This window comes from Castanea sativa, chromosome 2 (assembly GCF_040712315.1).
Source record: "Castanea sativa cultivar Marrone di Chiusa Pesio chromosome 2, ASM4071231v1".
In the NCBI taxonomy this organism is placed as follows: domain Eukaryota; kingdom Viridiplantae; phylum Streptophyta; class Magnoliopsida; order Fagales; family Fagaceae; genus Castanea; species Castanea sativa.
Window position 1 is genome coordinate 42,531,582 of NC_134014.1, and position 11,243 is coordinate 42,542,824.

General features: G+C 34.0%; 1 pseudogene; it reads left to right on the plus strand.

Moving 5' to 3' along the window:
• Positions 1-2,655: 2,655 nt before the first annotated feature.
• Positions 2,656-9,986, plus strand: LOC142624409 (putative receptor-like protein kinase At5g24010; annotated as a pseudogene).
• Positions 9,987-11,243: the final 1,257 nt, after the last annotated feature.

An 11,243-nucleotide genomic window follows, 5' to 3' on the forward strand; every position in this document is an offset into this window, starting at 1 on the left:
TATGTGTGTGAAGCTCTCTTCTAAAGACTTGAATCTCGACATTTACCCCCACATCCTACAAGTATCTATATTTGTGGAGTGACTATCGCAATATTAGCGAGTTGTGGTAAATAACAACTATTATTATTATCATTATTAATAAAAAAAGTGAAACCATAAGTAGGAAAGACTTCTCATATCTATATATTTTGTCTTTTTTAGTAATTACACATCAAGAAATACTTTGTCCTTTTTAATACTTTACATTTCACACCACAATTTTGATAAGAGTTGGTCAAATATTCAGCCTTTTTGAGAAAGATATAAATAAATTAAGAACGTGTGCATATCAAAAAAAGAAAAAAGAAAAGAGAAAACATTAGGTCAGGTTGTGGCGTACAACACTGGTTTTACGCCATCCAATAGCCTTTTGCCACGTCACCCATCACTTAAAAACAGAACGATTTAAAGGGGAAAAAAAAAATCACGCTGTGTTCCCACAAATCTCACAACCCCTCTCTTCGCTTTCCTCTTTCTCTAGACTCACCCATCACTTAAATCCCTAACAGAGGAAGAGAAACAAAATGATTTTAAAAAAAAAAAAAAAAAAAAGTTCTGATCGTTTTCCTCTGCTTCACCACGCCGTGTCCTCTGCCGTGACCACGAAACACTCTAAGTATGTTTAGTTGCCAAGAAACTGAAAAAACAAAAACAAAAAAGAAAAAGAAGAAGAAAACCCCATCTCTTTCTAGTTTTACTCGAAGGATGGGGTAAAACCCAACAAGAACAACAATAATAATACTAAAAAAACACAACAATTCAACACAACAGACTTAAAATTCTTCACTTATTTCCCACCCACATCTTCAATTTTCTTTTCCTCATGTTTTCTCAGCAACCAAAAAAAAAAGAAAAAAAAGGAGACAGTCAAATCAATAAAGACCCACAATTTTATTCAGTACCCAAAAGAGAAAAGAATGAGAAAAACTCAAAAAGGGTAGGAAAGGAAGGCTAAAAAACCAGTGAAGCAGTTGAGTTTGATGTTGGCTTGGGCGCGTTCAGCGAAGAGCTCAGCGCTTTCATGGTTTTGCTCGATGGCCTGGTAGTAGAGCTCGGCTGCGAGCTCGAAGTGGTCATCGATGTAGGCTTCCTTGGCCTTAATTTCCAGATCGGACGCCATGGCTGGCACACAGAGAGACCGAGAGAGAGAGATAGCAACAGTCTAGAGAAAGAGGAAAGCGAAAAGAGGGGTTGTGAGATTTGTAGGAACATAGCGTGATTTTTTTTTTTTTTTTTTTGTGTAAATCGTTCTGTTTTTAAGTGATGGATGACGTGGCAAAAGGCTATTGGATGGCGTAAAACCAGTGTTTTACGCCACAGCCTGACCTAATGTTTACGTGTGAAAAACAGAAAAGTTTTCGTTTATAAGTTACTAAAAAGATGTAAGTTACTAAAAAGTATATTCTTTAAAAGTTTCTAGTCAAAGTCTTCGTTTATAATATTTTTTATTTTTCAATATGATATATGCGTACTGTTGATTATTAATTTATTTATCAGTTTTTCAGCAACTTTATTGCATCCCTAGCAACCCATCATAAATTCATAGAGAAAACATTAGGTCAGGCTGTGGCGTAAAACACTGGTTTTACGCCATCCAATAGCCTTTTGCCACGTCATCCATCACTTAAAAACAGAACGATTTACACACAAAAAAAAAAAAAAAAATCACGCTATGTTCCTACAAATCTCACAACCCCTCTTTTCGCTTTCCTCTTTCTCTAGACTGTTGCTATCTCTCTCTCTCGGTCTCTCTGTGTGCCAGCCATGGCGTCCGATCTGGAAATTAAGGCCAAGGAAGCCTACATCGATGACCACTTCGAGCTCGCAGCCGAGCTCTACTACCAGGCCATCGAGCAAAACCATGAAAGCGTTGAGCTCTTCGCTGAACGCGCCCAAGCCAACATCAAACTCAACTGCTTCACTGGTTTTTTAGCCTTCCTTTCCTACCCTTTTTGAGTTTTTCTCATTCTTTTCTCTTTTGGGTACTGAATAAAATTGTGGGTCTTTATTGATTTGACTGTCTCCTTTTTTTTCTTTTTTTTTTGGTTGCTGAGAAAACATGAGGAAAAGAAAATTGAAGATGTGGGTGGGAAATAAGTGAAGAATTTTAAGTCTGTTGTGTTGAATTGTTGTGTTTTTTTAGTATTATTATTGTTGTTCTTGTTGGGTTTTACCCCATCCTTCTGAGTAAAACTAGAAAGAGATGGGGTTTTCTTCTTCTTTTTCTTTTTTGTTTTTGTTTTTTCAGTTTCTTGGCAACTAAACATACTTAGAGTGTTTCGTGGTCACGGCAGAGGACACGGCGTGGTGAAGCAGAGGAAAACGATCAGAACTTTTTTTTTTTTTTTTTTTTTAAATCATTTTGTTTCTCTTCCTCTGTTAGGGATTTAAGTGATGGGTGAGTCTAGAGAAAGAGGAAAGCGAAGAGAGGGGTTGTGAGATTTGTGGGAACACAGCGTGATTTTTTTTTTCCCCTTTAAATCGTTCTGTTTTTAAGTGATAGGTGACGTGGCAAAAGGCTATTGGATGGCGTAAAACCAGTGTTGTACGCCACAACCTGACCTAATGTTTTCTCAAATTCATAATTACCACAGAAGAGCTAGCTACTCTCACAAAAAAATCCATGGAAATGGTTCACTCCTATAAGACTCTTTCCCAACTCCGCCTTCTCTTACCTCTCCGCTTCTCTTCACTTCTGCTTCTCTCATCAGTTTACACTGTTGCTGACAAGTACTTCATCAACTGTGGAGCAAGCTCCAACGCCAGCTTCTACAACAACCAGGACTTTGTTCCTGACATCAACTCTAATTTCCCTTCTTTCTCAACTGGCAAAAGCGAACCAGTCAGCAACACATCAACATGGATTCCAGATCTCTATCAAACAGCAAGAGTTTACAGACAGCCATGTTCGTATAGATTTGAAATCGACCAGAATGGTACATACATAGTACGCCTCCATTTCTTTGCTTACTTGTCACGTGCTGCTAATCTATATGATGCGTTGTTCAATGTTTCGGCTTCTGGGTTTTCACTTTTAACCAATTTCAGTATCCGAAACAGTAGTAGTTCTCCAGTGATTAAGGAGTTCTTGCTCACCATCCCACAAGGAAAGTTTAGAATCCAATTCATACCTTCTCATGACTCATCTTTGGCTTTTGTAAACGCCATAGAACTCTTTCTTACCAACGAGACCCGCATCACTGATTATGCCCCTCACGTTAGTTCTGCTCGAAATGTTAGTAACTACACTGGTCTGCTCTCTCAGGCTCTGCATACAATCCATAGGATCAACTTTGGAGGTCCCCAAATTGATTATGATTATGAATTGTGGAGGAAATGGGTAGCAGATGATAGTTACTTAATGCCCAACAACGATTCTGCGAAGAACAGCACGCCTTATAGTCAAACGCCTAATTACGACCCTGCACTGGCCACAAAGTATACTGCCCCAGATGGTGTCTACCGGACAGCCAAACAATTGAAGGAAGTCAGTGGCAACAACGCCAGTCTCCTAAATTTAACTTGGCGTTTTCCTGTCAGTAAGAATACTTCTCACTTTGTTCGGGTCCATTTCTGTGACATAGTAAGTGACACACTTAATGACAATTTTCAATCTCTATATATATAGCAACTTTGATGAATTGATTGATCCTTATAATATGACTGGATCTGGACAGTTCGCTGTTCCCTTTTTCATTGATTTTGTGGTTGATTCAGATGATACAGGATTTACCAATTTTAGTATAAGCCCTTCAAAGAATGACTCTCGCATTCTTAATGCATTTTTGAACGGGCTGGAGATTATGGAGTTCATGAACAAATCAGGCCCCGTACCGGCGGAATGTGAACCAATTACATACAAGAAACACTCCCCTGTTATAATGATCATTGGTTCTGTATGTAGTGGGGCATTTGTAATTTTGATGACAGTTGTGGCGTTGCGTTTGAAATGCAGGAAATCAGTGCCTGACCAAAGTTTGACAAAGCTTCTTTTTAGTGGGCTAAGTCTAAACAGGTTGACTGAAGGAAGTGCTAATTCATCCTTACCTTCGAATCTGAACCTCAGTTGGAGGATATCTTTAGGTGAAATAGTGTATGCAACTAAGAACTTCAATGCAAAATTTTTGATTGGTGAGGGTGGATTTGGCAAAGTCTACAAAGGAACTCTTCGGAATGGTACGAAAGTGGCAGTAAAACGAAGAGAAGCAAGGCATGGGCAGGGTATTGAGGAATTCCAAACGGAGATCATTGTGTTATCTCAAATCAGGCATCGCCACCTTGTTTCTTTGATTGGATACTGTGATGAAAGGTCTGAGATGATACTGGTTTATGAATTTATGGAAAAGGGGACTCTAAGAGAACACCTCTATCATTCAAATGACAATTCTGAGACCACATCTTTACCACCTGAATTGTCTTGGAAGCAAAGACTTGAAATTTGCATTGGCTCTGCCACGGGCCTACGTTACCTACACACTGGTACAGCTGGAGGAATCATTCACCGTGATGTAAAATCCACAAACATCTTGCTTGATGAAAATTATGTGGCTAAAGTTGCTGACTTTGGCCTTTCAAAGTCGGGCATTCCCGATCCAGAACATTTGACAATGGCTGTAAAGGGTAGCTTTGGTTATCTTGATCCTGAATACCTTACCACCCTACAGTTGACAGAAAAATCTGATGTGTACTCTTTTGGAGTTGTACTTCTTGAAATTCTTTGTGCTAGACCAGCTATTAATAACTTGCTTCCAATGGATGAGATGAACTTAGCTGAATGGGGGATGCTGTGGCAAAGGAAAGGCCAACTTGAGAAAATTATCGATCCAGTGCTAGTTGGTAAAATCAAGCGTAGTTCATTGCGAAAATTTGGTGAAACAGCTGAGAAGTGTTTGAAGACAAGTGGTGCTGACAGGCCTAAAATGCATGAAGTGCTATATGACTTGCAATATGCACTGATGCTTCAAGAAACAGCAATGCACGCAGACCCACATGAAGAAAGCACAATAAATTCTTCATTGGAGTTGCAGTTACCTCTTGCTTGGCAATTGCCTTCTGATGGAATCCCAATGGAGGAAGATGGTCATGCACCCACTGGAGTGGATGATGACTCTGATACAACGGCTAGTGAAAGTCAAAACCCAATTGAGGATTGATGGGGCAAGATATTCTTCTCTAGTTTGAGCCTTTGAGGTACATTAACTTTATCACGTTTATGTGGCTTCCTGTCATCATAACTCTGTACAATGCTATAATAAGATGCTGCGTCTGTAAAAATGTTTTAGTGTTGCACACCACCTATGACCTTTTTGTTTAGTCAAGAATTGTTGTATTACATGTTTGAATATTATTATTATCATTTTCGTTATTAACTTTTTGATAGAATCCCACCGGAGGAAACATCTGCAATGATTTTGGAGCAACTGAATATAGATAATGACTAATGAGAACATAATTTGAGAAATGTAACGTGTTTTACTTTTATGTTATATTAATTAAAACTTGTTAGATGTGTTTTTTCCTTTCAAATTTAAACCTTGGTTTATTTTGTATGAAAAGTTAAACAAATACATGGTAAGTTATGATTAGTAGAACGTAAAGTAAAACATAAAAAGTGGTATAGATGATTTGTATTTTGTAATATAGTACATAAAAGTCCATTGTTAATAAAAGTTTTATTTAATTTAGAAATTTTTTGCTCAATAGGAAAGAAAAGATTAAAAAAAGATATAAATGATAAAAAGTGAGAAAATTAATAACATATAAAATTTCCATTATATTTTGGAGGATAGGAAATAAGTATAAATTTTCTTTGTTATAGCATTATCATAAAAGAAATAATTTCGTATTATCTTTGATAGTATTTAAAGGTTTATTACAATGGCTTAAATCTTACAACAATGAATTACATTATCAAATAAATTTCAAGAATCATGCTTCAAATTATTATTGACATATAATGTACAATGAAATATGTTTGTTTGTTAAGCTATTAGGGCTTGCTCAATTTGTGACAATAGCAAAATGAGGCATTATAATAATAATAATAATCTATATAATAACTAATAGTCGAAACGTCTGACTTTTTGTTAATTACTCCTCATTACAACACGTGACAACATAAATTTTGACACATTCACATTTTAAAATACCAAATAATTGTGTCTTTTCATTTTTTAATAAACACCTTTTCAGTTACGCTCTGTTTGTTTTGCTGGAAAACTTTCTGTAAAGATAGTTTTCCAAATTTTCCAGTGTTTGGTAGCACAAAAAAAAACTGGTCAATGGAAAACTATCTTTAGTCAATGGAAAATCCTAATAAAATAAGGCTTGTTTTTTTTATAGCTTGTTTTCCAAAAAAATTTTTTGGAAAACAATCTCTATCTCACAGTACGCTTTCTCACTCTCACTCTTTCTCTTTTCCCTTTTCTTTTTCTTTCCTCACACCCTCACTATCACTCACTCTGGTCTCTCCTCTTCCATAGATCTCTCTCCCTCACTCTCTCTCCATATTTCTCTTCCCCTTTATAACATAGTTCTTTGAGTAGATTTTTTTTTCCCTCATTGCTTAGTAATTATTTCATTCTTCTCTATCAACTTGCAAAAGAGAACATATTTGTAGCAGTAATTATTCATTCCTCTCTACCAAAATCTCAATTCTTTACTTTGAATTTCAAACTTGATTTTATTTTTTTCTCTAAGAAACTTTTGGTTTGATGGATTCCATGTATAAGTTTTTTTTTTGCACATAAAAGTGCTAAAAAATATATATATAAAAAATAAAAAAGAAGAAAGAATGAATGAATGAAGTAAAAGACGAAAATTTTAAACATAGTGCCTATATGACTCTAAATTACTTTTACATAGCATAATCTTTTTTGTTGATAGATACATTATGCATATATTATGTAGTGATGATATATTATGTAGATACATTATATACATACATAATTTTGAGTAATATTAAAGACTTCTGGTTGACCATAGTAGACAATTAATGTACTAGCAAAAAGAGTAGACAATGAAAAGTTATTGTTATTTTATACTTATTAAAGACGTATTCTCCTGTCAATTTTATGTATATAGACAAATGGTTAATATATATATATATATATATATATATATATATAAATGTGTGTGTGTGTAGACGTTCCTGTCCATATATATAAGTAGAATGAGTGGTAGAGATCATGAAAATTTGACAACTAATTTTTATTGTATCTATTGTCAAAATTTTAGTATGAAAACCAAATTCATCCTTGGTTTTTTTTTTTTTTAATATTGATTACATTAATTAGTTTACATAACACGCATGTTTTAAATTACACAAGAAATATAAAAAATAAAAATAAAAATTTGCATACCAAACATTAGAAAACATTCTCAAGCTCATTTTCAAGGTCGTTACCAAACACTGAAAAATGATATAGTTTTCTAGAAAATGCTCTTTAGAAAATGAACTATTTTCCAGAAAATGTTGATGCTGAAACAAACAGAGCGTTAATAAGCACTCTACAATTTAAAAAAAAAAAAAACCGAAAAGTCATGTCTTTTATTGAATTAACCGAACTGTTTCACTTCAATTTTTGTTGCAGTTGGTGGCTTGATTCGGTTTATTCAAAAAACTGAACAGTCGTATGTATAAAAGAGTCTTACATGAGTAGTAATAAATTTTGCAGTGTCAAATTCCCTCCCAAAAAAAGCAAACACTTCTTCTATCTCTCTATACGCTCTTCTTTCTCTCTCACCCTTTCTCCGTACTTCGCTCCATATAAATTTTGTCCTATCTGCAGAAGCACTCAAAGCAAGACGTCACCATTTTTTACCAGCAAAGTTCCAAAGCTAGTCTAAAGGTTCACCGTAAGTCCAAAACTTTTTATTTTTATTTTGCAATTTTCTTATGATTGTATTTGTTTGGTGAGATTGAGGGAAAAGAGAAGGGAAAAAAGGGTTTTCGATCTTGGGAAAGAATGAGAAATCTGAGGGCACTACCGTTAAGATATGATAAAAACCTAAATAGTCGAAGGCTACGCCCCAGCCAATTCAGAAAATTGTATCAGTCGTCCTCTAGAGAAGGAGTAGAAGAAGAAGATGAGAGAACGGTCTCACCACCCTGTTACCTTGCGATTCAGAAAACCTGTTAAGCAGTCTTCTTTTTGTCTTTCCTTTCTCACTGATTTTTTTCCTTTTTTTTTTTTTTGCCATTGATTTCAGGATCAGGTACTAAGATTTTGCCCTTCTGATTGATTTCTCATAGTTCCAAAAATCCCCCTACAAAATTCTCTAAGCAGAAACCAATGGCTGTCTAAGTGGGTATGCATTTCTTATTTGAATTGTGATTGTGGGAATTATTGTTGATTGAAGAGATTGACAGTAAAGATTGGGTTTCTAAGGTTGTTTTTGAGAAATTTCAAATAAAATTTTTGGTGTGTTTTGTTTGATTTGTTTCATGTGTTAACTATTAATGCTTTGGGATGTCATCTAAACTTCAAACTGATTTTTTTTTGGTTTATGAATATTCATATAGGGGAAAAAATGTTTGACAATGAATAAGGGAGAGCAAGGCAAAGTGACGTAGTAAGAGTTGAGGCATTGCAACTTGCAAAGCCAGTTTGTGGATCATGGACTCATGGAGTGGCTAATGTAACAGGTATAATCTGAAAACATGGAATAATTTATGATATCTAAAATAGTGAGAACTATAAGTGGAAGAAAATTACAGCATTATGAAATAAAATAATATCAAATGGGGACAAACTACTCATTAGAATTAGGAATATTAGAAGGCACAGATTAATGCTTTGTGAGATCGTGGCATATCATTTGTGAAAATATGACATTCATAAGTGCCATAGCTACTTCTATGTTGCATTGTAAAGTTATCATCATTAGTTTTGAGTTTGAACAATTTGTTTTTACTGTGTTTTAACTCAGTTTTATTTTCAGATAATATTCATCTTATATATTTATTTTTTTTTATTGTTCAGGACTGTGTTTGGTTCTAAAGTGATGGTTTCACTCTCTACTATTCAATTACAGTCAAATTTCAATATGAATAATTGCAATTGTTAACTTATTTTATGCAATTTTTATCTATTCAAGATAATTACATCAAACTTAGGCATCTACATCCCATTGTGGATTTCCATAGCAGGTATGTAAGCGATTTTGCTGCTAACTTTGAGCTTTAATATTTTTGGACTTCAATGGGGATTGCTAAGTGGAATCTAACATAAGTTTTCATTTTTAATGTTTTGAGGCATGAGGAGTACTTTTAGAAAAGTGATCATGCACTTGAATTTATTGTCTATATGAAGAGGTAATGTACCCAATTCAATTTCTTAATGCTTTAGAATTTATGAAAAAAAAAATCTTAATGCTTTAATACGTTTGCCTTTTGTTGGATTCACAAAATCCTATTGATCACAGGCTTTGAATTTTTGTGTGTAAGGTTTTCGTTGTAATTGATTTCTTGTCTTAGTTGGTTTGCAGCAGTTTTGTTGCTTTTGGGATTTTTGCAAAACCAATCTTTTCTGTCCGGGTTTTCACAGCTTCATTAAAATATGTATTGTCATTATATGTCATTCTATTTATTTGTTTCTGCTAATCTAGGCAACGGCAATAGAAGGGCAGGAGGGGAATGTTGTGACAGGCTACATTTTAAAGGTAATAACAACAAATTGTTGAATCGATTATGAAATTATTTAGAAATTATCAATATAGTTCACTTTTATTCCTTTTCCACATTGTTTTCAGGTTTTGGGATTGGAAGTCTGTGCAGATACCTTAGTTAGGAATCAAATGTTAAGAGGAATATCTGGAGGGCAAAGGAAACGAGTTACAACTGGTAAAGTCAAATTTGTAGTACATATATACAGAATCATATTCTCTCTACATCTGTATCAATAATATCTAATACTAAAATTGTAGGTTAGATGTTGGTTGGACCATCTAAAGTATTATTCATGGATGAATATCTACTGGTTTGGATAGCTCAACAACTTTTCAGATTGTGAATTCAATCAAGCAATATGTTCACATTTTCAATGGAATTGTTGTCATCTCTCTCACTTTAAAACACTAAAGAATTGTATCTTTTTGGTGGTTTGCTTATTTAGTTTCAGTGGGTAACTACTTATTATTATTTATGTACGCTGAATGCTTTTTGTTTTCTCCTTTCCGTTTTTTTTTTCCTCTGCAATAACAAACCCAGCGAAGGTTGTGGACAAAAAACAGAGTACCCTTGACGCTACTGCTTTTGGTAATTTTTTTCTTTACAATCATGCTATTGTTTTCTGTTTTTAATTTTTATAATAACAAACATTTATAACTAAGGCATTGAAATATTTTGTGCACACCATGTGTTTGAGAAAATGCCTTGCTTACTCTTGCATTAGTTTGTAGCCACTTTATGGTTTGTGCATCTTGGTTTTAATTGCTACAGGTTATTGACTACTTTTTGTTATGTATCAATCATAAGTTATTGGCCAAGTCATTGCTGTCTATATTAAAGGATGAAGACACTCTTAGACACTCTTTGTATTAGCGACTATAATAAAAGCCTTATGGTCAAAGCACAGTTTGTCAATGTTACTTTCAACTTTCAAGCATTCAAATTTAGATAGGTGCTTGGTAGAACTTTGTTTCTAAGATATTTAATTCAATGTATTGAACAGTCTTTTTTCTTCTTTTCTTTTTTCAAATAATGCAATTGCCTGGTATTCATACTGATATTTTCAATGCTTCGTTCTTTGCTCTCTTTTTATTTTGAAAAAGTTTTTCCTGGGCTGAATGAGTTGTCTACAATATTAAGGTTACAACTGAGACATTATATAGCACTTACATCCATTCAAACGCCTACGTAAAGCTTTACACGAATTATTCTTTTTTTTTCCTTGCTTTAGCCTCTTTTTCTATTTGCTAAGATAGAGTAAATTTGTGGTTTGGTAAGAGTATTTGCAGCATACAATGAGAATTGCTATACTTAACCGTGTCAACTCCAGGTTTGTTAACAATTACTCTAATTTTTTTTTTTAAAGTTTATGTTGCATATCTTTTCTACATATTCGGAATAATTATTAATGTCACCTTCAACAAAAATTTACAGCATAAAAAATTATTACTGAAAGCAATTAAATTCCACATAACTATATTTTTAAATTTCCAGAAAATGATAATTAACAATAAATATATGCTTGAAAGAATAT